This window comes from Felis catus, chromosome D4, assembly GCF_018350175.1.
Source record: "Felis catus isolate Fca126 chromosome D4, F.catus_Fca126_mat1.0, whole genome shotgun sequence".
Taxonomy (NCBI): Eukaryota; Metazoa; Chordata; class Mammalia; order Carnivora; family Felidae; genus Felis; species Felis catus.
Genome location: NC_058380.1, coordinates 24,260,992 through 24,287,071, shown reverse-complemented (window position 1 = coordinate 24,287,071; position 26,080 = coordinate 24,260,992). Strand labels below are relative to the sequence as shown.

The window sequence follows — 26,080 nt, the reverse complement described above, 5'->3', positions numbered from 1 at the left end:
CAAGGTGCACGGGACTCTGCATAAACAGCTCCTGGACAAACAGAACTTTTATCTCGGCCACTCCCCGGGGAGAGAGGCTACTACCTTCTCTTCAACTTTTTTTTTTTTTTTTTAATAAAATTCCCAATGTTACCAGCCTGGGAAAGTCTAATGAAGTAGTACATTAGATGCGATGATGTTTTAAAAACATGGCAAACGATGAATCTGATGTGAATTGGGAGTTTGATATTTTGTCAAGAATCTGTTTGAAACATCCTCACTCTGCTTAACTCTCTTCTTCATAATTTTATAAACCATGAGGCATAGGAATATGTTTAATATTGTGCTTTTGGAAAGACTGAGAGGCTCTAGATATTTGCTTAAGACTGTGGTTATTTTTGATACCTTAGACTTTCTACTTTATAAGAAGAAAAATATTCTATGAAACTGCTTCAAATCACTGATCAACTTTTTATGAAGAGAAAGTATTGGATGGATTATAATTTGTTTACAGAATATCTATCCTTTAACCTGTTGACATGTTATTTACTGTTTTCTCAAAACTTCTCTGTGAATCATTCTTTGAGTAGGAGGGGAAAAAATGGAATCATATAAGCCTGCTCATTAGTTATGTGAATTTAGGAAAGTTATACACTTTCTGAGTCCCAGTTACCTTATTTATAAAGTATGGGTCAAATGATTATCAGAGAGAGCTCCTATGAAAATTAAGGAAATGTTTACTAAATAAAAACAAAACAAAACAAAAACACCCACCTCGCAGTGACTGGTATTTAGTATGTCCTTCGTAAATGCCACTTTGTTTTATTCCAGCCTACATTGATTGTCCACTTCTCTGAATGCCTGTATCATAGACTGTTTATTCCCCAATATTTCTATATGATAACCTTGTCTCCTTAAGCAACTTTTAAAGCAAGACTATATTTTGCACCTGTGGGATCTGACACACTACACAAATAATTTGGGAAAACACCATGAATCCTCCCAAGGTCAATAGCCTGTGAATTGTGTAATAGTTCATTTGGTAGAAAAACACACCAAGGAGCGTGACCCCTGTGATTAAAAAAAAAAAAAAGTGCAGCTGGCCAATAAAAAGCCTCATCAAATTGAATTCTGATTGGCAAAGTGTATGAGTAAATTAAGAAGGTCAGCATTTCTTACATAAGTTGGCACCTGGCTCTGGTTTCTCTGAATTATCTCAAGTTTCTTGAATCCTTGTCCTTGTACAATTTTGACAGAAGTCAACATTAAATGGAAAGATAAAACTAGAAATGAAGTCTTGGCAGAGAATTCCAAAATGGTCCCTGTTGTTTCAAATTGCACCTTTGCTCCTTCTGGAATATTAATCATTTGGTTTCGAAAAATTCCAGTATATTGTCCTTGTTTCATTGTTATAGCTATTACTGTTTGGATACGTTTGCTTTTAAGTGTTATTAATAAGTTGTTTTAAATTTTTTTTAATGTTTATTTATTTTTGAGAGAGAGAGAGAGAGAGAGCATGAGTGGGGGGAAAGGCAGAGAGAGAGGGAGACACAGAATCTGAAGCAGGCTCCAGGCTCTGAGCTGTCAGCACAGAGCCTGACACGGGGCTCGAACTCACGAACCGTGAGATCATGGCCTGAGCTGAAGTTGGTGCCTAACCAGCTGAAACACCCAGGTGCCCATAATACATTGTTTTTTAATAGTTGTAGCTTTTTTTGTCTTTAACATTTTAGCAAATACTTTCTTACATTATTGAAAACTTGCGATTAACATCAGTTTAATGTTTGCAAAATTTATTAGCCATCTCTGAAGTGTTGAGCAGTTAAAGGTTTCTAATATTTGAAAGTAAATACTGCTCTAACGATACATCTTTCTGCATGGAGATTCCTACAGCTCTTTTATGACTAGGAATTTAGGCTAGAATATGTACAGGGAGATTTCTAGGTCTAACTGCATGAAAATACCTTAAAGTCTTGATTCACAGGGCACCTGGGTAGCTCAGTCAGTTAAGCTTCTTCCCACTCTTCATCTCGGCTCAGGTCATGGTCTCACAGTTCATGAGTTCAAGCCCCACATCTGCCTCTGTGCTGACATCATGGAGCCTGCTTGGGATTCCCTCTCTCTCTCCCCCTCTCACTGCCCCCTCTTCTGCTCATGCTCTCTCTCTCTCTCTCAAAATAAATAAACTTAAAAAATTTTTAAAAATTCTTGATTCACATATCCAGATGATTTCAAGGATTGAATTTATGCTCCATCAACAGTGGAATAGAATGCCTGTTCATCATACTCCTGTCAGTCACTGTTCCTTGGAGTGGGGTAGAATTGAGGGGCAGGGACAAAGTGAACATCACTGATTTAATAAGGAAAAAAAGATGTTGCATGCTTACTTTAATACTCCTGTCTTTGCTTGGTTTTGTATTCATATGTTAGCTATATGCATTTCTTCAATCGTAAATTTTCCATTCAAGTTTTATGGAAGGCATAGTGATTTTTGTAACAAAGACATTATATCCATTTCTTTTAAGATAACAGAGCTCTTTTCTCTCTAGATATTAATTATATCTATATTTTCTTTTATTTCTTATATATTTGTTGAAAATTGACTCTTAAACCCATAGGGAATTTTAAATGCAATGGTTATTTTTTAAATATAAAAACAAAGCATTTTTCTTAAATTGAAACATACAGAATTGAAGAAAATAAAAATTGCCCTTAATTTTACTACCAAGTGAGGTGTTCACATCTGATCAATTTCTTTCCGTCTTTTTTTCTGTTTGTTAAAAAAGTAATTACACAAAACCATGATCACAAGGATAGAGTTTTGTACTATTTATTTTCATTGACTACATTGAAAGAATATTCTCAATTCATTAAATATCCTTTGAAAGAATAATTTTTGATGGTTGCATAAAATTAATGTACAAATTCACTAACATATTTGAATGGTTTCTGAATGTTTGCTATTATATATGATATGATGAAAAATCTTAGGATGGAGACTTAGAGATGAAATTACTGAACATAAGTATTGCAAAATAGCTTTCCAGAAAGTGGTAATAGTATATATTCCAGCAGAATGTAGAAGTGTTGCTCTAAACTTGTTTTGCTGGCATTGAGCATTATTATAATTTTAAATACAAATATTTGCTTCTTTTATATAATTAAGTCATGCTTTATCATTTTACTTTGTTGTTCTTTGATAGCAGAGTTGAACATTTAATAGAACATTTGTTTCCCAAAAAAAGAACATTTATCAGAAGTTTATTATTTGTTTCTATTCTTCTGTGAAATATATGTTTATATTTCAGAGGTTTTGTTTCTTTTTTAAGAACTCTCAATATAGAGGATATTAACCTTCTATCATAGCTATTGCAAGCATTTTTCCAGTTTTGCATTTACATTTAAAAACTTCTATGTTCAGAATAGAGAACCCAGAAATGGACCCACAAACATATGACCAACTAATCTTTGACAAAGCAGGAAAGAATATCCAATGGAATAAAGACAGTCTCTTCAGCAAATGGTGCTGGGAAAACTGGACAGCGACATGCAGAAGAATGAACCTGGGCCACTTTCTTACACCATACCCAAAAAATAAACCGGAAATGGATGAAAGACCTAAACATAACACAGGAAGCCACAAAAATCCTCGAGGAGAAAGCAGGCAAAAACCTCTTTGACCTCAGCCACAGCAACTTCTTACTCAACACGTCTCCAGAGGCAAGGGAAACAAAAGCAAAAATGAACTACTGGGACTTCATCAAGACAGTGAAGGAAACAATCAGCAAAACTAAAAGGCAACTGACGGAATGGGAGAAGATATCTACAAATGACATATTAGATAAAGGGTTAGTATCCAAAATCTATAAAGAATTTATCAAACCCAACACTCAAAAAACAAATAACCCAGTGAAGAAATGGGCAAAAGACATGAATAGATACTTCTCCAAAGAAGATATCCAGATGGCTAACAGACACATGAAAAATGCTCAACATCACTCATCATCAGGGAAATACAAATCAAAAGCACAATGAGATACCACCTCACACCTTTCAGAATGGCTAAAATTGACAATTCAGGCAATGACATATGTTGGCAAGGATGCAGAGAAAGAGGAGCCCTTTTACACTGCTGGTGGGAATGCAAACTGGTATAGCCACTCTGGAAAACAGTATGGAGTTTCCTCAAAAAATTAAAAATAGAACTACCCTATGACCCAGCAATTAATTGCACTACTAGGTATTCCAAGGGATACAGGTATGCTGTTTCAAAGGGACACATGCACCCCCAATGTTTATAGCAGCACTATCTACAAGAGCCAAAGTATGGAAAGATCCCAAATGTCCACTGACTGATGAATGGATAAAGAAGATGTGGTACACACACACACACACACACACACACACACACACACACACGATGGAGTATTACTTGGCAATCAAAAATAATGAAATCTTGCCATTTGCAACAACATGGAGGGAATTAGAGTGTATTGTGCTAAGCAAAATTAGTCAGTCAGAGAAAGGCAAATATCATATGACTTCACTCATATGTGGAATTTAAGATGCAAAACAGATGAACATAAGGGAAGGGAAGCAAAAATAATATAAAAATGAGGGGGACAAAACATAAGAGACTCTTAAATACAGAGAACAAAGTGAGGGTTGCTGGAGGGGTTGTAGGTGGGGGGATGGGATAAATGGGCAAGGGGCATTAAGGAGAACACTTGGGATGAGCATTGGGTGTTATATGTAGGGGATGAATCACTGGATTCTATTCCTGAAATCATTATTGCACTATATGCTAACTAACTTGGATGTAAATTTAAAAAAAATTTAAAAAACACTTCTATGTTCAGAATTATAAAAACTATTTAGTTATATTAATCTCCTTTATGTTTTCTTCCATTGTGTTTAGTTTAAAAAAAGGTTTTGAGGGGCGCCTGGGTGGCGCAGTCGGTTAAGCGTCCGACTTCAGCCAGGTCACGATCTCGCGGTCCATGAGTTCGAGCCCCGCGTCAGGCTCTGGGCTGATGGCTCAGAGCCTGGAGCCTGTTTCCGATTCTGTGTCTCCCTCTCTCTCTGCCCCTCCCCCGTTCATGCTCTGTCTCTCTCTGTCCCAAAAATAAATAAACGTTGAAAAAAAAATTAAAAAAAAAAGTCTTTGAAACCTGTGAAATTAATTATTTGCTTTTTCTATTTTAAAATGTGTTTTCTCAATTAACTCTTAAAATTTTTTTAATGTTTTATTTATTTTTGAGAGAAAGTGAGAGAGACAGAGCGAGCAGGGGAGGGGCAGAGAGAGAGGGCGATACAGAATCTGAAGCAGGCTCAGGCTCTGAGCTGTCAGCACAGAGCCCAATGCGGGGCTCGACTCACTAACCATGAGATCATGACCCAAGATACTTAACCAACTGAGCCACCCAGGTGCCCCTCAGTTAACTCTTAAGATGTTATTCTTTGGAAACTAAAATTGTTACCAAGAAAATGTAATTATATGTATTCTTAACACATTATCTGCTATTAATATTTAAATATTTTTCAGTCTTCCTTTTTCTTATCTCTTCAAGGAAAAAGTCATATACTTATTTATAAACTCATTGTGCACAAAATCATTTTGCTCTACATATTTGTAGGAACTGCTGAGAATTCTCAGTATTTTGTTGTTAGCATGAATTCTGGGGTGCGTGGGGCTGGGAGCCAACTCACACTGATCCCTCTCAGCTTCAGAATCCATTTATTTCCTTTCAAAAGTTTTTTTAAAGTTTATCACATTCAATGATCTTTGTCTTTTCTGGGTTGTTATTGAAGAATTTGCAATGTTTTCACTTTTCTCAGGTTTTGGTCATTCATTCCATTGGCTACTAGGAAAAGAGAGTCAATGTTAAAGTTCCAACCCTGAAGATCCCTTCTCACTCAATTTAGTGTCTAGTAAGGATTTGGCATAAGTTCTGAAAGCTGGGCCAATCTCCTAATACTATTTGCTAGATAGAAATATTTCTAAATAGTATCTTATTGGTTTAGAATGCTTTCTTTAACAGATAGTAAGCTTTCCTCCTCATCAGAACATGTAGAATGGCAACCCATTCTATTACATTAATTTGTCTGTCAATTCTTGTGCTAACAGCACATTTTTCTATTATATTTTTATCAAATATTCTGATCTATAAAAGGAGAAGCTCTTCATTTTATTTTTAAACATTTTATTCTCCATTCTTTCCTGTTCCATTTTCTGGACTATATTTAGAAATGTTTTATCAATTTCCTTCAAAAATTCTCTCTAAAATTTTCTTATTAATTTTTTTTAAACTTTAAGCTATCTTGGAAGAATCGATATCTTGTCAAGTTTGTAAACACTTGCATTCTACATAGAATCTTCAGCTTGATTTCTACCTCATTAATTCCTGCACTGCATGCAATTTGCCATTTAATCCATCAATTGAGTTCTAAATTTTAATTCTTACATATTTACTGGTGGATTTCTTTTCTTTTCCTTCCTTCCATCCTTCCTTCCTTTCTTCTTATCAGCCTAACGAAGGTGATAGTTTTTCGTTATTGCACATACAGTACTTTCAATATTTTCTGTTATTTCTTTAGATATAGTACATATTCTTATTTTATATTCTGCATCTAAAAATTACAATATCTTCAGGTTCTGTGCATCTGACTTTGCCACTTATTATTTCTGGCAATTCGTTTTTTTTTTAAACTTTTTTAATGTTCACTTTTGAGAGAGACAGAGTGCGAGTGGGAGAGGGGCAGAGAGAGTGGGAGACACAGAATCCAAAGCAGGCTCCAGGCTGACAGCATAGAACCCAACACGGGGCCTGAACTCACAGATTGCGAGATCAAGACCTGAGCTCAAGTTGGACACTTAACCTATTGAGCCACCTAGGCGCCCCTGTTTCTGGCAATTGTTGCTCATGGTGCCTTGTTTCCTCTTGTGGCTTGTGATTTTAATATCAGCTCGTGTTTCAAGCTCCTTTGGAAACAGCAGAACAGGGTAAATGTACATTTCTCTGGTAAGCATTTGCCTTTTCTTCTTCCTGGTTCTGCAACCTGCTAAATCAGAATCACCTTAGAAGAAATTCTGGACTTAGGGCTTTTCAGACCAAACAGGTGGTACAAATTTAGGCCACAAAGCAGTGTGATTATAAACATAAATATAAATATGATTATAAATATTCAGGGAGATGGGCAATTTCTGCGGTGTCTCCTTTTCTAGGGTGAGGACAATTTATTATTTCCTGAAGGTAGAGACATTTAAGAATCCTGGCTCTGTGTGCACGTTTCTCTTCTGACTCCCCTCTTCCTACATACCCTAGGGTGTTTACATCCTGTCTTCTGTGGTGCCCTTAAAATACAAGGTTTGAGACAATATTCCCATTTTCATTGTAAATCAAGATGCTAGACCACCCATACAGGATATGCTAACGGAACGTATTGTTAGTTCTGCAGGATTGGCAAATGCTTAGTCTCAGCCTGTATGAGAAGTAAAGGCTAAAGCGCTGGAAAAGGGATTTTGAGGAATAAGTTATTAGTACACTCTAATGAGAGAGGGACGTGCCCCTTGACTTTAAGCCAAGTGGGAAGGGATGGTGAGAGCCACTAGGACAGTGTGGGTCAGGAGCCACAGGGACTAGTGGCTTATATTCTTTTGAGTTCACTCTGGCTCCTAAATATGGTTTTTCTGATGGTCATCATTTGTCTACATTGAGATGGCCACTTTGCATAGGCTGATGTAGGCCAGTTGCTCTGAGGGCTTAACAATGCTACCTACTACAACTGAATATGCACATTTCATTTTCTTTAAAAATATAATTGTATCAGTAATACAATGCTGTTTTGATAAACTTATAAGAGGTCAGTGTCACCACAGATCTGTGAATTGTTATCAAACTGATACAAAAAATTGCAAATATACTCAGAAATATATTCCTTCCACTTTGGTAGTTGATTCATTGGAATTAGAAAGATTTAACCTTTTGATGAACCCATAAAACCTTTTTACTGTTGGGGAAAAAAGCATTCAGTTTCACCGAGGGGAGAATATGTAACATGGCATTTGAGAAAAAATAAGATGGGCTAAAGCCTTGCACAATGACAGAAATGACAATTTTTTGGTTAACAAATTGTCAGCATGGGCACATTCCTTCAATTTTCGGCAATTTAAGATCCCAGCATTAATCAGCTTTTGTAAAATGCCACCCACTGTTTGTAAAGCAGCTAGGAAGGCAGTAATGGAAAATTGTACAACTAGCATTAGATCAGAGATCATGCTGACTGAGGTGTCTTTATTTTGTGTGAACTTTTTAAAAAATTATTTAGGAATTGGTCAAACATGCCGTGTCCTCCTCAAGTGACTCTTGTGAGTGCTTTCTTTCAGGACAATAAATGGTGCTAATAAGTTGGCAGGCCTCCCACCAACTAGACCTTTGATATATGTTGTGTGAGCACGTTAATATGAAATCAGAATTACAGAAACACAGGGAGTGTTCCCCACTCATAATTGTCTTTTTATGTAATGCAAAATAAATCAAACTATCATGTTGCTCCCAGGAAGCCTGAACCACTTAAATAAAATAATGACTTTTGTTTTTATAAATTGGTTTAATTTATCCATTTCTTTATTGCTTATTAGTTTCTTACAACGTGCAAGGCGCTGCAGGGGCTAAATAGATGCGTGGGCCTAGCCCTGCTGTGAAAGAGCTCACAGTATCCACATACACTCCACTGTTTGGTCCCCGTGCTTTTGCTTCCTCTATTTTCTTGGTCTATTAAATAAACATGTCAGTATTCTTCATATGTGATGTGAGACCTCTCACTTCTCTGTAAGCTATTGCTTTGTGCTCTTCTCTAGTATTGAGGCTAAGGACACCAGCTCGTCACTTCTGGTGTTCTTGGTCTACCCCGGTACCAACTCTAGACATTTTCAGAAAAACTTCTAAAGCTAATTAGTATATAGATTGTCACCTAGAAGGAGAACAAAATAAATGGATTGATACAGGACTGGCTAAAACTGAGACCAGATAGTATTTACCAGATAGTAAATATTTTAGGTTTAGAAGAACATATAGTCTCTGTAAACAAACAGGTGTGGCTGTGTTCCAATACATTTTTTTTTTTTAAACAAAAACATGGTGGCCCGGCTTAGGCTATGATTTGGTAGCATGAACTTTCAAAATACTATGCTGAGGGACACCTGGGTCACTTAGTTAGTTAAGCATCCAACTCTTGATTTCGGCTCAAGTCATGATCTCAAGGTTCGTGAGTTCAAACCCTGCATCCGGCTCTGCTCTGACAGTGCTGGACCTGCTTGGGATTCTCTCTCTCCCTTGCTCTCTCTCTGCCCCTACCCTGCTCGCACTCTCAAAATAAACAAACTTAACAAAACCAAAAAGAACTCATGTTCAAAATACTGTGCTTAAGTAAGTATATCTGCGTTTTCCCTTTTATGAAAATCATATTTAATATATGAATTTTATTTATTTTGTTTTTTGTGTCTTCATGAAGTATAATTTATGTGGGGTAAAATGATCAAATCTTAGTACAACTTAACGCATTTTTGCATGTGTATACATCCGTATAACCACCACCCACATCAAGATATAGACTATTTTCATCACACCAGAAAGTTCCCTATTGTTCCTCTGTAGTTGTAATCTCCCTCTCCCTGGAAGTAATCATTCTTCACTCTTCTATCACTGTAGCTTAGTTTACTTAGTTTTACCTTTTCTTGAACTTCATTTAAAATATTTTTAAAATGTTTATTCATTTTTGAGAGAGAGAGAGAGAGAGAGAGAACACGAACACAAGCAGGGTAGGGACAGAGAGAGATGGAGACAGAATCTGAAGCAGGCTCCAGGCTCTGAGCTGACAGCACAGAGCCCAACGTGGGGCTCGAACCCACGAACTGTGAGATCATAACCTGAGCTGATGTTGATGCTTAACCAACTGAGACACCAATCCACCCGCGTGAACTTCATTTAAATGAGATTATAGAGCAGTGTGTATTTTTTGTGTATATGACTTCTTTCCCTCAGCATAATGTTTGTTTTTGAGGCTCACCTGTGTTTTTGAACACATACATTTTTATTATAGATATCCTGGTTCTTTATATTGTTGTTACTGAAGACCCCAGTTGCTTAACTAGCAGGAATTTGTTGGTCCTTTTGGTGTTTATAGTGCTATACTAGGGCCACAAGGAGATGCAGGAGAATTACTGTCTGTACCCTCCCACCACCTGGAGTTAAATCACAAACAGAAATTGCAATTCAGGAACTCTTAGTTACAAATAACATCAGCAAATTGAAACATGAACTGAGTACTTTTTACTCATTGAAGAATTTAAAGGTTTAAATGTATTCTTTAAAAAAAATTAATGTTTATTTTTGAGAGAGAGAAAGAGAAAGAGAGTGAGTGTGGAGGGGCAGAGAGAGAGAGGGACACAGAATCCGAAGCAGGTTCCAGGCTCTGAGCTGTCAGCACAGAGCTTGACTGGGGGCTCGAACCCATGAACCATGAAATCATGACCTAAGCCAAAGTCAGACACTTAACCGACTAAGCCACACAGGCACCCGTAAGTGTGTTCTTAACAAGTGAGGGCTCATATTAAGACCATGTAGAAACCAAATTGGTGTTATACTACCATTGGCTCATGAAATTTCGAGGAAGTTTCATGTCCTTTGGTTCAGTGCTTCTCAGACTTTTATGTGCATATGAATTACCTGGAAGTCTTGTTAAAATGCAGATTATAATTCAGGTTATGATTCAGGGGGTATGGCCTGGGAATCTGCATATCTGGCAAGTTCCCACATAGTGCTGATGCCACCTGCATGAGAATCATGTTTGAGTAGCAGGGCTCTCCTCTAGTAATTATTATTGGTGTGGTTTAGACCAGAGACAATGGTATCCAAGGGCAATGGCAGTGAAAACTCAGAGAGAAGTAGGATATTTACAAGTTAAAATGGAGAGAAGTTGCTGAGAAACTAGGATAGTACAGGAGGAATGGAAGATACCAAGGGTGATTCCCAGGGGTCTACTTTATGAAATTAGACAAACAGCGCTAGCTCTGGGTAACTCTCCAGATTGTAGTCCATCTCTGGACTACTTCTGACCCTGAGTCTTTTGCAGCCATAGGAACTTAGGAATTTGGGTTCCTAGTGGAACAACATCTATTTTCCATTATTTCTATGTTTAAACTTTAAAGGTGGGAACGTGGCTTTGTCTTCCTCTATTGGTTTTATTGTGGATTTTTTCTCCAGGAAGTCCTGTGTTCTCCATATCATGGTATTTGCCTAATTTGTTCTCTTGAGGCTACCCGACCATCTCTGCTTTTATGTATTAAATATTGACATAACATATGCTTTTAGATTGTTAACACATTTAGGGCTTATAAACTTCAAATGGACTCATGTCCATCACATCTTCCACTGCCGTCTTTGTTAAGTTTTACTTTATTACAGAAACATTTTTAGACCCTCCTACAACAGGCAGATGTTTTCTGGTTTTGTTGATTTTAGTCTTTTGCTTCAGCTGACTCATGATCATCTTCAGGAACTACTGTTCACATCAGCTCATGTTCGTGCATGAGTTACCTCTCTCCACTGAGCCCCCAAACACACACATATTGTTCATTTAAGGACTTCATTTACACAATGAGTTTGATTACCCCATATTTTGTAATGAGCACAGACTAAATTAGTAGCAGCAGGTTGTACTGTACTTTTTCCTATGATACCCTTCCTACCCTTCTCCCTAATTCCAGAACTCTGTTTTTAGATGCTCGCATAAACAGCATTTCCATTACAAAGTCTTTCTTACTTTTATCTTTTTAAGAAAAGTGTGTATGTTTGAAAAATCCCTTGCATCTGGACAGTTATTTGGAGACCCTGATGAAGTGGAAGAATGGCCATGGTAGCTTGAAAGTAGTTGTTAGCTGGAAGGAAAAGAAGTCAAGATCTAAATAAGGGATGCCCTAGTTAGTAACTTCACGGTATGATGAAGTCTAAGGCCATACTGATGGAATGGGTGGCTGATGCTGTGCAGAGGAGAAGACTGTAAGAGATAAGGAGGTCAAGAACCCAAGGTCAAGGTGTCAGATAGGTCATCCACTTGGCTACTAAAGTTGCCCAGGATACTGGCAGGAGTTGGGTGGGAAGGAAGACTGTGCCCGTGGTAAGTCTTTCAGAAATGGTAGTGATTGAGGGATATGGGAAGTTGATATGTACGCAAGGGTGGTAAGTGACAGCTAAGAGGAAGGGGAGAGGTGGTCAGTCGGTCACACATGATGTGAGAGGAGGTGATAATTGCTGGCAAGTGATGGTGGGGAACACAGAGGACAAAATCTCTCCATCCAGATTTTGAGCTACATAACAGTGAGAGAATGCACAGTATCAACTTGTGAAGGATGTGGGAAAGTAACTGCATGAAGGAGGAGGGGACTCCCTTAAGGAAAGGTAGAGAGATTAAGCAAAGAAACCGATAACTTCATAGAAGATTTTAGTGTATGGGATGGTACTTCCATAGAGCTGAGCTCAAGGGTTTAGATGGGGTAGGGGAGGGATGGGCTGGGTCAAGGGCCCAGAAGTATGACAGAGGGGGTGAGGGTGGAGGAGAGAATGGATGGCCAGAGCCTCATACTTTGGGTCTTCCTGGTGAAAATGCATAGTGGGTTTTCAGCTGATCTTTTTGAGGACAGTGGGCAATGGGCCCATGTCCAGATGATTTCTCTTAGATGATACTGGTCCCAGCAGCTGCAATTTCTGCAGTCACTTGGCCTTCGGTCAAGTCACTTGCAACCCTACAGCTAAGGCATGAGATGGTATAAAACCTTTACTGTTATTCAGTCTTGTAATCAAAATTCCTGGCTATGATGAGGTTAGCTGCTATATTCTGGCATCATACTTGTTTGCCATAAATTGGCTGGGATCTATAATCATGCAATCATATACTTTCATAGTATTTCCAGGCTTTGGAACCAGTTTTCAAGGTACTTTCAAGCACATGATCCCAAATAATGCCTTGCATTTTCTTTTTATAAACACAAAGCTTTTGTCTTGTGGTTTATCCACAATTATGGGAAAACTCAGGCTGAGAAAAGAAAATTTTATATTGGGTTAATAATTTCAGTTAAATGAATTGTTTTCTCACGTGGAAATGAAAAAACACATTGAGGGGATTAAGATTTGCAAAATAAGCTTGAGGAGTTAAAGACGAGGTATATCTCTTGTCAGTTTTCAGAGACCCTGAATGGTCAAATTGAAGTTAATTTTAGCAGGTGAGTCTTCAGGTTGTTCCCCAGACTTGATGATGACTTCCACTCTTTTTCACTCTTTTTTTTTTTTAACATTTATTTATTATTGAGAGCAGAGAGAGACAGAGCATGAGCATGGGAGGGGCAGAGAGAGGAGGAGACACAGAATCTGAAGCAGGCTGCAGGCTCTGAGCTGTCGGCACAGAGCCCGACGCAGGGCTCGAACTCATGACCCGCGAGATCATGACCTGAGCCAAAGTCAGACGATTAACGATTAACCGACTGAGCCACCCAGACGCCCCTGCCCCTTTTCACTTTTTAAATAATGGTCCTCAGGGCAGGAGTCTGTATTCTCTCATTTAGCTTTGTGACTCTTCACGATTGGGAGGGAAGTAGCTGATACTGTGAATATTTGGTTGATAATGTAAAGCTCAGTTTGGCCTCAGAAGTAGCAAAAACAAAAACAAAAACAAAAGACAAAAAAACAAGCATGAAGTGTAGAAACTTACCTTCTTACAGATGCTCAAGCTTGAGTCAGCTACATAATTGCTCCCGAACCCCATTTTCCTCCCTATTAACAATGAAAGTTATGGGGCGCCTGGGTGGCGCAGTCGGTTGGGCGTCCAACTTCAGCCAGGTCACGATCTCGCAGTCCATGAGTTCGAGCCCCGCATCGGGCTCTGGGCTGATGGCTCAGAGCCTGGAGCCTGTTTCCGATTCTGTGTCTCCCTCTCTCTCTGCCCCTCCCCCGTTCATGCTCTGTGTCTCTCTGTCCAAAAAATAAATAAACGTTGAAAAAAAAAAATGAAAGTTATAAAACTCATTTACCTGGAACAAGGTAAACTGTTCCATAAAGGTGAGACTTTCATTTCTTCCTTTTAGTTGAACTAGTGTCTACACTTGGCACTAAAGTGAAGTTTGAAAGTGTAGAAAGGGTGTCTTCCGTCTGAGGCAAGCCAGCCTTGATAGTGAGCAAGTGTTACGTAATGGGACCTGTTTTATTTTATACTATCTGGGTGTCCTGTTACTAATTTGAATAGCTAAATGTTTTTAGAGAGCAGATAACATTTTAATATCATTGTAGGCTATATTAAAGTACACGGAGTTAAATGAGGGTTTGAAAGCTGATGCCATCTACCAAAAATGTAATTGTTTGGGAAGCAGAATTGTCTGGTCAGATGAAGAAAAAAAAAATCAGGATTTGTCACTGAGCTTTTGTTTAGTTGACATTGATTATCAACTTCTTTGTCATTGCATACAGCATTTTGATTAAAGAGTCTTATGTTATTCTTCTCCTTTTATTGCACAGACTGACTCAGTGATTCTTGCAATCTCTTTCAGTGGCCTTATAGATATCATGAAAAGAAGACTCTATGAGAATTGCCTCTTTTTAAATTTCCTCTGTTGATTGGGTTAGAGTTGTGGTTTATGGTTTTCTGGTTTTGAGGGCTTATTGTTATTTTAAGGATTTTTATTTTTTAAAACAATAATAATACATTTGGGGAAAGAGTTTTCTGAAGCCAAAAAGTTGGTCACTTTTATGGAAAGCTTAAGGAAATGCTTATGTAAATCCATTGCCTAGAATGTGCTTAGAGAAAAGTCCATTGATATTATTACTATCAATGTATTTTACGTTTCCTTCTCTTGCTAAGTCTTCTAGGAATTTTCACATCAAGATTTCTCAGTGCTGTCTTTGGAGGATTCTTTCATCAACTTGGCACAGATAGAAATGTCATCTTGACCTTGTTTCTGAAGGATGTTTTAACCTTACTAATTAAGCAACCTCCACCGCTATTCAGTGAAGCTCTCTTGAGAGTGAAGAGCCTTTGATTAGGGAAATTTTCTAATTGGATAGGACCTCTCATCATAAACCAGTCATAACATGTTGATTATAGTTTTACCATTAGGAATTCCGTTGCTTAACACAAATGGATTATAACAAGAATTTGATTAACCTCCGTCAATTTTAGCCTAGAGGTACTTGGAACCATTGATAAGATCCGGTCGCCTTAGCAATACAGAAGTCCAAGAAAAGAGGAAGGGCCTCTGATTCATGTAGGCAAAAATAAATATTGTATGGTAGAGTTTGCGTTTTTATAGAATAGCAAACTTCCAAAGATTGTAAAGTCTAATGCTTCTTTTCTCTATGTCTCTCAACTTGTATTTAAAATTTTTGTTATGAGGGGCTCCTGGGTGGCTTAGTCGGTTGAGCATCTGACTTCCGCTTAGATCATGATCTCACCTTTCAGAGTTGGAGCCCCGCCTCGGGCTCTGTGCTGACAGATCTGTGCTGACAGCCTGCTTCAGATTCTGTGTCTCCCCCTCTCTCTGCCCCTCCCCCGCTCACGCTCTGTCTCTCAAAAATAAACATTAAAAAAATTTTTAATTTTTGTTATGAAGATATTCAGAAATACACAAAATTGTGTGAAGAATGCCCATGTACCCATCATTCGGTCTCAATAAGTACCAGTATTTTGTCAATCTTGTGTCATCAATCCCCTCTACTTTTCTGTTTGTTTTGGGGGGAAGGAGGTGTTTAAAGCAAATCCCAGATATATTATTTTACCCATAAACACTTCAGTATTTGCCTCTGTCAATCTATTTTATGTTAAAATCATTCTAAATGTTAAAACCTACATAGCGATTTACAGTTTTAAAGTGCCTTATCTCATGAAGTTATCACAATCATTTGTTATATATTACTCTATTACTATTTAGCATATAAAAAAAAACAAACCCAGAGGTTTTGATTGTTAATGACATTTTCAGGGGCTACTGAATAGTGACAGTGGGTTTTGAACTTGGGTCCCCTACAAATACTTAGCTAAGTTTTGCACTTGCAGTATATATGACCATATCAAATAAAAGGCTATTCTTTGAGTATTTGACTTCATCTGTTTTGTGCAGAGGCTCCCTTCTTTCAGTCTTGTGATACCTGAGAACGAACTAAAGGATGCTGAGGGTAGCCAGAGGAAAGTGGTCATTGGAGATGTGTATTAAGCATTTTTATTCTGATGTTTTGACATCTGGGGCCTTGCTGACGTTGGAGACACTGCTGTTCCCAGGGCTCCAGTTCCTAGAGAGAGTAAAGGACTCACTTGCAAGTATGGTTTTCATATGCAAGCCAACCAATCCAAAGCCCATATCCCCTAACCACCTTCTTTACCTAGCTGTTATACCCCAGGCCACTATCTATCTGTCCTAATCACCACAGGGCCAGGTACCAGACAACCAGCGACAGCCCCTGTGCCCTAAAGCCCATCAAAATTATTCAAACCAACTAATCCTAAACCTGCTTACCCTGCCTCACTCATTCCTTCCCATGGAAAGCACAATAAAGACTCTTGCCCATATTTTCCCTTCACTTCCCTCTGTTGCTTCCCCATGTGGCACACTGTTGTGTTGCATGCCCCTTCTCTTAGGAACTATTGATCTGTTGGTCTCACTATACTTGGATAATAATAAAACCTACATTTAAAAACAAGATGGTGGGGCACCTGGGTGGCTTGGTCAGTTGAGTGTCTGACTTCGGCTCCGGTCATGATCTCACAGTTTGTGGGTTCGAGCCTCGTGTCAGGCCCTGTGCTGACGGCTCACAGCCTGGAGCCTGCTTCGGATTCTGTGTCTTCCTCTCTCTCTCTAACCCTCCCCTGCTCATGCTCTGTCTCTCTCAAAAATGAATAAACATTAAAAAAATTAAAAAATAAAACAAGATGGTAAAAGCTGAGTAAAATCTCTTGAGACTAATATCAAGGCCTTTCTAAGGTCAGACAAGCTTAGTTGGAAGCTGCTTGAGGGTCCAGGGTCAGGTAATCAGGTTGGAGATCAAACTCTATAAAAGAAGAGCAATGGGGACAAAGGCAATGAGGTAAATAGCACGTGAACAACATCATAATTGAGTGGCAATAGGCAATCATTACCTTGCTGGCTTCCCGAGGTGGGTTGAATTCCAGGGGCAATTATAATTTTTCTTAGGTATGAATGTCATCTCAGATACATTCCCTGAGGACTAGGAAGCAACATTCCCTTGCACTTGATGTTGATGCCTCCCCAGTATTTCTTCCCTCAGGCTACCATTCCTGTTGGTGCTGCATATCCCATGCAATCTTATAATAGTCAACAGAGAAGGACTGAAACTGAGGCTTTCAGTACCTGACTCTACCTCAAGTGTTTCCTCTTCTCTGAGACTCTAGTTCTCAAGCTAATGCTTGCATATCCAGCTCAGTGTCCACCTTAGGTAGAATCTCAGATCAGGCACCATAGACTTCTCTAAATCTAATATTCTCATTTTATAGATGAGGAAACCGAGCCTCAGAGAGGTAAAGGACTGGTCCTAAGAACACAGGCTGCAAAAAAGGCGGAGGTCTTTGACACTAAAGGACATATTCTCTTACTACACTGATAATTTTCAGTAAAATCTGACTTTTATTCAATATAGATCATGTTTCACAATAACAAGTTCTAGTGGACTACTATAGTTGGCCGTAGCACAATCAGTATAATAAATATTTATTTAGACAACTGGGAAATGACCTTTTTTTTTAAGTTTGTTATTTATAGAGAGAGAGAGAGTACACGCACATGTGGGCACGCACACACAAGCAAGCAGGGGAAGGATAGAGGGAGAGAGAGAATCCGAAGCAGCCTCCGCAATGAAAGTGGGGCTCAACCCCATAAACCGTGAGATCATGACCTGAACTGAAACCAAGAGTCGGAAACCCAACTGACTGAGCCACACAGGCACCCCAGGAAATTACTTTCTTGTGAAAAAATGTTCTAATAACAATTTATGTCATATTTCATTATAATTCTGTTATTGTAATATGCCAGATTTTTCTTTCTGACTGTTGCTTATGTATGCACAAATACTCACAAACATCCACTAACACACAACATAAACACCCCCACACCTGAAAACTCACTCTCCTTTTGCTCTCTTAAAGAAATTCCTTGACTCAAATTAACCTGTCTAGATGGATGGGGCAATAAATTAACAGGCTATCTATTAAAATACTTGACAATAACTCATTAATTATCATATGGATTGATTTTGAAATCATGCCCTAAAAGCAGGCTATCACTTAAGGTAGCTTATTATTTTGCACTGGTTCTGGGAAATAATTAAAGCTTCATTATGCACTAGTGAACTTACATATCTGAGATGTAAACATGGATCCAGGACCCATGTGCCTGTGCTAAGTACTAAAGTGACCTGGATAGGATGAAGAAAATTCCTGAGGCTGGCTCAGCCACAGATTGTTGGGCTCCACTCTCAGAGCTTCTGATACCATAGATCTGGGGAGGCCCCAGCCATCTGCATTTCTAACAAGGTTCTACTGGTTCAGGAAGCACATTTGGAGAGCTGCTACCAGGAGGAGCTGGTGGGAACTTCCTGATTCCTTCAGAGCTGACTCTTGAACTTGTAGCCTCATACCACGGAGACACCTTTAATCCTTCCCCATGCTTCTACTCTGAATGGAGATTCTCTAAGAGGAGGCTCCTAAAACACAGCAAGAAGTAACCCAGATCAGGCAAATATGTGTGAAAAATACACCACGGCACCAGCTACAAGAATAGGTACCTCAGGGACACCTGAGTGGCTCAGTCGGTCTGGCGTCCAACTTTTGATTTTGGCTCAGGTCATGATCCCACGGTTGTGGGATCAAGCCCTGTGTCAGGCTCTGTGCTGAGAGTGGAGCCTGCTTGGGATTCTCTCTCTCTTCCTCTACCCCTCTCCTGCTCTTTTTCTCTCAATAAATAAATTAAAATAGTTAAAAAAAAAAAAAGGATACTTCAGATTTGCAAGCCTTATCAGTGCTTTAAAGCAGACAGGTTTTACAAGTCCTGTAATTAGTTTGAGGTGAGGGATGGTTCCATCTTCCCGTGTAATATCAATTTGTAAGAAATGTGAAAATATTTTTGATAAACCTGCACTGCCAGTGAGCACAGCTACCCTGTAATTCAGGGGCCGCTAATATAAGCTAAGGTTGTTCTTCCTCTTAGAAGCTGCCTTTAATCGTATATACTATTGCTGAATTTAGTGTACTGATATTGAAGATGCGCATTATTTGTGGATTCCATATTTGTGAACTTGCCTACTTACTAAAATTTATCTGTAACCCCCAAATCAACACTCGAGGAGCTTTCCTGGCCATTTGTGGACATGCATAGAGCGGTAACAAATTTGAGTTGCCCAAAGTGCGTATTCTCAGCTGAGATCCAACAGGGCGAGGCTCCGTCTTCTTGTTTCAGTTCTCATAGTGTAAAGTATTTTTTACGCAGTCTATTGAATGCTGTGTTTTTCACATTTTTGTGCTTTTTTGTTGGTGATTTTGCTGCTTAAAATGGCCCCCAAGCATTGTACTGAAGTGCTGTGTAGTATTCCTAAGGGCAAGAAGGTTGTAAAGTGTCTACATGTGTCAGCTTAATTTATTTAGGCAGGAGTTACAGTGTTGGCCATGTTCAATGCTAATGAATCAATAATATATATTAAAATAAGTGTCTTTAAGCAAGAACACACATAAAACAAGGTTATGTATTGATCAGTTGACAAAAATGTTAAGACCAAAGGCTTGTGGGAACCTAACCTTGTATTTCCCTTAGAAACAATGGTTACGTATTCACTCATCCAGTATTTACAGCAGCTTTATAGAACATAGCTATCAGGAATAAGGAGAATCAAGACTTGTCTTTGCTGAGAATACCACACTTAGTGAATTTTATTCGTCTGTTGATGAAATTTACCAACTCATTTCATGTTATCAGCACTATATGTTTATGCCTCAAGTATGACATTAAAATACAGGCCTTCCTTCCACCATGAAAAAGTAAAAATGTCACTCAGGTGACTTTAGGGATCTTCTCATGTGCAGTGGATCAGGAAGCACCATATATTTTGCTAATTTTTTTTTTCCTTCCTTAGTCTCCACAAAATAGAAGTATTTGGCTGCCTTGCTCTCACTGCCAAGAGTGTAGGTTCCCTGGCCGTGCAATGTCCACACCTGCGGACCCTGAACATCGGGAGAGTCCCCAAGGTTTCTGAGGCCTGCCTGGTCAGGATCCTGGAGAACTTACGAGAAGTAACTGCACTTAATGTCGCTGGCCTCAAAATGGTGAGACTTCTTGGTCTGCAGACTTTTAACGAGGTCTCCACATTCCCACATTTCCAGAACCCAAAACTAATAATGTTTCTGTGGCTTTCCAGCCTCATCATGAAGTAATGTGCATTTACAGAAGGCAAAGAATCCCATAGTACCTGGATAGAAAGGGTTTGGACATTGGATTATTTTTTCCACTCAAAATACTTTAAACTAGAGGAGCAACTATGATCTCCCTAAGGAAACAGTGCTATATAGTTATGGATCAGGTGATAGATTTAAAAGTCGACCCATTAACTGGATCTTTTACCACTTTTGCAACTGAACTAATATTTACCGTAATTCAATAAAACTATTGAACAAATAAGAGATAATGATAATAGCTATCATTTATTGAGCCCCTCCCATATTCCAGGAACTGTACAAGGCACTTGTTACACGTATTATTTCATTTGCATCCCATCCTCCCTGTGGGAGAAGCAACATTATCCCCAATTATCAGATGGAGTCATTGAAGTTCTGAGGGTTGAAAGAGATATGGTTCAGGTCACAAAGCTAGTAAGCCTGGACCCAGGTGTGCTGTCCCCCCCACCCCCCACCCCATATCCACCGGTTTCCACCCGTATGTGGAAGGACAAGGCAGGCTGACTTTTCCCTCCACACCAGATGAGCCAAAAGGTGACATGACCATGGGGCAGGCTGATCTTCACAAACTGAATATGAACTGCAATTCTGTGAACTTTGAGTGGATGGTACTTCTGGCTCAGAACATCCTCGTGTTTTTTGGTACTGGTTGACTGGAAGCCAGTGAAAGGGTCAGCTGCTGTAAGCAGTTGAATTAAAAATTTTTTTTGTGCTCAGTTTTCTCTTTTATAGTCTCATCTTGAGCTCTGAAGTGTTCTTGCCTTGAACACCACTCTGAATGAAGTAATGAGAGAAGAACAATACTGCATTTCTTTTTCTTTTAATCAAAATGTCATGTCCTTGAAAAGCATTCTCCACTGAAAAGTCGACAGTCTGCTCTTAGCTTGCTTGATGATGTATTTAGATATGTTTGGGAAAGTCTTTTCACAAACTCAAAATTCTTCGTCTCTTTTTACTCAAAACAGCAAACTCGCACAGTAACAATAGCTTAATCTTACTTCATGTTTGGCATTTGCTTCTAACATATGAAGAGCTCCCAAATTAGCATTATGTATGCCATGTTGGATTACTTGATATCCTGAATGAGATAGGCAGAGCCCATTACTTAAATTGTGAGCCTAGTTTAAGAAATGCTGTATCACTATAGTATTTGAGGCTCCTTAGTTAATCTAAGTACAATATGGGACAAAGCACCTCTATGACATTCTGATTTATATAACCAAATGGGAATTCTATAGATTCTGGCACTAAAACAGCCATATAAGATCACAGATTTGGAGCCGAGCCCCAAAAGGTCTTGGGGCCCTGAGTGTTGATCACGAACAAGGCACAGTTGCTATAATACAGTCAGTGCTACGTAAATTTGTGTTAACTTAATGATTGGGCTGAGACCAGGCTGTGAAGGCTATATCACAGTAAATTATGTGTTGATTGAAATATTGTGAGTCAGGTCTCATTTTGAATGCATAGGGAAGGCTTGTTCTATTTAAGAACTTTGTCTGGAATTATTTTTAAATGAATAGGTACTGCCTAATTTGCCTACTGTTTAAGTTTGACTTTCTCTTACTTAAGGTTTTCTTAAAGTGTGGATCACCTGAGTGTATGAGAAAATCACTTAGCACAGCATGATATCCTGGACAGGATCTCTCTTGTGATTTTCCATCTTCTTATGTCCCAGAAAGTCAAAGACCCTTTATGATCTCTAAATGCCAAGCTTTTCAGCAAGGACTTGAGAGTCACCATGGAAGAAGGACAGGTCTCTGCTCTTGAAACTGTAGGCTTTGTGGTCCAGACAGAGCTCAAGGTTTGAAAAGTGGGCTTGGACTCACTCACGTAAGAGAGCATAAATGTAAATGTGCACTTAAACCAGACTATATGGGGTAAAGGCAATAATTCTTACAGCATAATTATAAAACATAAAAAATAAATGGATGGATGACAGAACATGGATAGATATAAATCTATGTAAAGACATAGAGATGGACAGATAAAGATGTAAGGGTGGATGAGGGCTTGAGGAGTTGATTTCCCCTTCTCTATAGGTGCCTACACCTATATGTATATAAAGGGACAGGGCTTCTAAGATCCTGTCCTATTATAAATTATGAGAAGGAAAATCTGAGTCTGTGTTCATTCAGTGCCTAGCACCATCCTAGTTGCAATTAGGTGATTATTAGTTACTTTTTACGATAATAATTTTAGGTAGATGAATAAAATCTTTCTACTAAGACAGTGCTCAGTAGCTATTAACATTATGGTGAAAAAAAACATAGTGAACAGTGATTAAAATAAGCAGAAAAATCAGAAAACAATGCAGTTAATCACAAGGTAGATCTGATTTTCTTGTCTGGTGCATTCGGATCCTTCATAACACCTCAGTTTCTTAGTGTTTCATAACTCATTTTATTCTAATAATAACCTAAAACAGAACCTACTAAGCCTAAATTTGACATTCATTTTAGAATCTTACAACTAATTCCGTTTTATATCATTAATTTATCAAGGTCTCTCTTAGTTACCAATTATATTAATAATGAGCCTCAGTGCTTGCATCAGATGACTGACTCTTACTAGTTTAGTTCTTCACTGAAAGTACCTTGGAAAAATACTGGCTTTGGGACCGTCAGTTCTAGATTTGACTGTATGCTTTCCATTTACTCAGGGGCAGCCTCAGCAATTTAACTCCCAGGCGCACAATTTCCTTCTTGTAAAGTGGGGGTATTGACGTCTATTTTGTAGGACCATTGCAAGGATTAGAGCTGGTGTATATAAAGTGACTAGGTGTGTCAAGATTTGACACACCTTAAGCACTCCTCAAAAGAGAATTACTAATATGATGATGATGATAATAATGATAATGCATCTGGGAAAAAATGCACATTTTTATCGTTAACACACACAATTCATCGTCCTGTCTTTTCTGTGAAGAGAGCCCTGTGCTTGAAAGTAATTCTGGTTTGTTTCCTCCTGTAGCTGAGGGCTCGGATTGTCCATTGCATTGTGACACAGTGTCCTAAACTGGACAGTTTGGTCCTCAGCTCTTGCTCTCAGGTAACAGATGTGAGCTTGGTGGAAATCAGCACCTATCTGCAAACCCTCAGCTAATCTCCCCTCTGTAAGCATCATAACCAGACCCCAGCAAAGTGGTCCCATTGTTCCTTAGAAATCTGACTTTGATCTGTGTATTTTTCTTTTTTTTTTTTTCCAACGTTTTTATTTATTTTTGGGACAGAGAGAGACAGAGCATGAATGGGGGAGGGGCAGAGAGAGAGGGAGACACAGAATCGGAAACAGGCTCCAGGCTCTGAGCCATCAGCCCAGAGCCTGACGCGGGGCTCGAACTCACGGACCGCGAGATCGTGACCTGGCTGAAGTCGGACGCTCAACCGACTGCGCCACCCAGGCGCCCCTGTGTATCTTTCTTTTTTAAAAAAATCACTGAAATAACCCATACATTCTTGTGGATGGATGAATTAGAAGCCAGGGTTCTGCCTGATACATTTTTGTGTCTTGGTAGAACAGCCAACATTATTCTGTGAAGTGACCTGACCCATCAACACTGACTGGAATAGGATGAAACAGAAAGGAACAGATGCACGGTTTGGGGATGTGTGAGATTTTGTCTGACCAAAGATTTTTTTGAAGGGCAAATTCAGGATAATATTTCAGCACAGCGACCATTCTATATTCCTAATGGGCCTGCCTTACAATACCAGTAAATGGCTTTAACGTCTTCATCCTTCCCCATCAAATGTAAGCAAGAGTGGGGATGGTAAGAAGAGGTAAGGGGAAGGCAGAGTAGGCATAGAGAAGATGCCCTCCATGACAGAAGCCCACTGACCCACAAGTATTCACCAGAAAAAGGCATGGCCTGAGAGGTGATGTTCTAAAGGGTCTGAGCCACAGGACCATTTACTTAATGTGCTCCTTACCATTTTCTCTACTTTCTTTGAACTCAGAATTACAGAGCTCTGAAATACATGGAGGACAACCTCATGTCTTTAATACTCTGGCATTGTTGGCCTCTGTTCCAGTTATCATTGCTGTATAACAAACCACCCTGGAATTGAGTCACGTAAAATGACCATTTTATCAGATTCACAGATTCTGTGGTTTGTGAATTTGGACAGTGCATAGGAATGACAGCTCATCTCTGTTCTACAGTGTCTGGGGCCTCAGCTGGGAAGACTGAAAGGGTCTAGAATCATCTGGAGGCTCTCTTACTCACATGTTTGGCATCTGGACAGGGATGACTTGAGCTCTGTACTCAGCTGATGGTGTCAACTGAAGAACTTACACGTGGCCTTCCCTATGGTGTGGGCTTCCCCATAGAGTGGCAGCCACAGGACAATGAAACATCCTCCACAGCAGCTCAGGGCTCTAGCATGAGTGTCCCGGGAAATGAGGAGGAAGCTGCATCACTTTGTATGAACTAGCTTTGGAATTCATATCGTATCATTTCCTCTGTACTCTATTGACTGAAGCAGTTAACAGGTGTGCCCCGTTCTATAGGAGAGGGCACGTAGATCTCGCCTCTCAGTGGACAAATGTCAAAAAAACTTTTATGGCTATTAAAAAAATGGCCACTGCCCATTCTATAGTTGAGGAACCTAAAGAAATACCAATACCTTGTCATATAACTTCTAAATTAATTATATATAGACTTAGAATTTTTGGACTGAAGAAAACCTTAAAGATCCCCTAATCCAAACACTTGTTTATATAACAAGGGTATCATCAAGGTCCAGAGACCTTGACTTGTCCAAGTTGACACAGCTGGGCACTGGTAGGGCTGAGATCAGATCCCAGGGGATCTGACCAACAAGTGCTCTATCAGACTGAATGAGTATTAGCAACTGAGCAACATTCACTACAAACAACTCTCTCTGACAGAAGAGAACTTTGGAATGACAAATGACACCAGCAGCAGCATCAAAGGTTTCACAAAATAGTGACTGCCACCACTAGTGAAAACATGGGGGACAGAGTAACAGTTGGGAAATCCATCAATATGCCACCTCTTTAACAATATTGCCTTCCAGGGGTGCCTAGGTGGCTCAGTTGATTAAGCATTCAACTTTGGCTCAGGTCATGATCCTGTGGTTCGTGAGTTTGAGCCCCGCTTTGGGCTCTGTGCTGACAGCTCAGAGCCTGCTTCAGATCCTTTATCTCCCTCTCTCTGCCTCTCCCGGCTCACACACACTGCCTCTCTCAAAAATAAATAAACATTAAAAAAATAATAATATTGCCTTCTATCTGATGGGCACTTTCACAGACACATATATTTAACCACCATAATAACTCTAAATGATAAAGTTATTCCCATTTTTCCCCCAAGGGGAACTGGGGCTCAAAGGAATTGAGTAACTTGTCCACATTTGCCTAATCAGTAAATGGCAATGTAGGCCTCCACACCAAGTCATCTGGCTGTACATCTGTGCTATATTTTCCCCAGCAGGAGAACTGTTTTAATCTTTAATATGCAACATAAATAGATAGGGGTACCCTAATTTGATGGAAGTTTGCCTTGTAAGGACAAACGAATGCATCAGAGGACAAGGGCATGAAACCAGCATTTTTTACTCCAGCACCTGAATCTGTCTAG

General features: G+C 39.2%; 1 long non-coding RNA gene across 2 annotated transcripts in view; it reads right to left on the bottom strand.

The window, feature by feature from the left end:
• LOC111557450 overlaps nt 1-26,080 on the bottom strand; it is a 66,759-nt gene that overhangs the window by 22,990 nt on the left and 17,689 nt on the right. The window lies entirely within an intron of this gene.